The following is a 2449-nucleotide window of genomic DNA, read 5'->3' on the forward strand; positions in this document are numbered from 1 at the left end:
CAGAAAATGCTAGAGGTCTACATCTGGACTTCCATAGAAACCAATGAGTCCTCTTCTATTATTAATACTCATATTATTAAGAGTGCATCTCCAGGACTCTTCAGCATTTGTTTACACAAACCATGCAATCCTTGTGTTCCCCCATTCCCACATTCTGCTCCCTTGCCTTTTCTCCCTGAAGAATGAGATCGCCATGGCACTTCCATTTCCTGTCTTGTCAGTTAAGATCACTGCCATGCTGTGAACGGGATAACACTACACTGTGCGCCTGCTCCCTCTAACACCGAGGGCATCATGTGTGCCTCTTCACACAGCTGCTTCCCTCACTGCTCTATTTTCTGGAAGACCGATCTTCCAGACTTCAATAAGTTCCTCCCAGACCCAGTTCACAATACAAGATGTTTCTGCCAAAAAGCAAATGTTTTCTGTCTTTTTGTTTCTTACATAGGTGGCTTTAACTTTCTTACTTTCCAGCTATTAATATGATAATCTGACACTGTTAGTACTTGGAATCATTCTATTACTTAGCCTAAAAATCCTCTGTGTTCAAATTCAAACACATTGAGCATACATACTACATGCCAAGCAGCATCTGTATCCTTCACATGCTCACTCTCATTTGATTTTTAAAATAACCTTACAGGGTGGATGTCATTGGCCTCATTTGTAGACAAGAAAATCAAATTTCAAAGAGGTTAAGTGACTTTAGAGCCCAAGATCACATGGCAAGTAATGGGAAAACAAAGATTTAAACATGGGTCTCTCTTTCTCTAAGTCCAGGATTCATTCCACTACACCTCAGATACCTAGAGAAATAGGTTATAATACTGGATTTTAAATTCACTTTGCAACTATAACACAAATAAACTACAATACTGGAGTACATGGCTTTGGAGTCAGAGTAACCTAGATTCAAATTCTAACTATCACTTATTAACCATGTGACTGTAGAAGGTCCCCTGGTTCATTGTCTGTAAACAGGGATACCACCAACTGAAGAATCACTATGACGTTCAAAGACATAAAATGCCTAAAATAGTTCCTGACATATAATTGTCACTTTAAAAAATAACAGTGGTACTCACTTTAAATCATATGAATTAAATTATTTTTTAATTAAAATACTACATTTTCTAAAGTCAAATAAGTAGTTACTTCATATCATTGGTAAAAATGGAACATTCTAATCTTTTTTTTTTGAGATGGAGTCTCGCTCTGTTGCCCAGGCTGGAGTATAGTTGCACAATCTCGGCTCACTGCAACCTCCACGTCCCGGGTTCATGCCATTCTCCTGCCTCAGCCTCCCGAGTAGCTGGGACTACAGGCGCCCGCCACCACGCCCGGCTAATTTTTCGTATTTTAGTAGAGATGGGGTTTCACCATCTTAGCCAGGATGGTCTCGATCTCCTGACCTTGTGATCCGCCTGCCTTGGCCTCCCAAAGTGCTGGGATTACAGGCGTGAGTCACCGTGCCTGGAGAGAACATTATAATCTTGAAGTATAATCTGAAACATATCTGTCCTACAATCAAAATGTTTATCTAATTTCTCATAATATTCATTACATGGTCAAATCTGATCTTTTTTTAAAATTCTGGCATTTTTAGATATCAAAATTTATTTACCATAGGTTTTGTTATTATTTTGCAACACATTTTAATAGTATATAGTTTTATTGCTTTTAGCCATCTCAATTATTATGACCTAAGTTTCTGGTTCCTTCCTTTGCTCATTTGTGTTACTTTTACTCTTATAACTTCCAGAAGTAGAACGCCATTTTGATGTGTGCTGATGATGAAACACTCATCACAGTTGCTCATTATTAGTGGTCTCTGGTCACACGTTTCAAATGAGCACAGAAATGTAAAGAATAGCCATGTGTAGAAAAACACATAGAATGGTGCTGCTGATTTGTTCTGAAATAAGGACTCTTCTTCCTACAAATGTACTCATTAAGATGTTATAACTGGCTTCAGTGTTCTTGTTAAATTGGTTAAATTTTCACCAAAGCTACGCATCCTCTCAATTAGTATTTTAGAAATCTTTATTCAAATAATCCACAGCTGAAATGAATGGTATTTTTAAAAACCATACAGATAGGATGATACATATCTATAGTATCACACACATATGACACAAAATTTTTGGTCAGAAACTACCAATGGGGAGAGATTTTTATTCATAATTTTTCTCAAATGAAAATACTAGACCCCACTTGAATTTTAAAATACCATATATACTTACTTTGTACTTTAAGGTGATCAGTAAATGTCATTCATATGTCCCTCATGGGAGCAAGAACCCTGCCCCTATCACATAATTAATCTCATGCTTATCTTTGTATTCATTTCCTTTCCTGTAACCATCTTCTTTCCCTTTTCTCTAAAATTTTCAAAAGTGAATATATAAATTACAGTCACTTGACTTCATTATGAATAGCAGATACTCAC

General features: G+C 36.7%; 1 protein-coding gene across 6 annotated transcripts in view; it reads right to left on the reverse strand.

Annotated features, from left to right (window-relative positions):
• Positions 1-2449, reverse strand: part of PBX3 (PBX homeobox 3) — a 225995-nt gene that overhangs the window by 60168 nt on the left and 163378 nt on the right. The gene's annotated exons all lie outside the window — the stretch shown is intronic.

This window comes from Macaca fascicularis, chromosome 15, assembly GCF_037993035.2.
Source record: "Macaca fascicularis isolate 582-1 chromosome 15, T2T-MFA8v1.1".
Taxonomy (NCBI): Eukaryota; Metazoa; Chordata; class Mammalia; order Primates; family Cercopithecidae; genus Macaca; species Macaca fascicularis.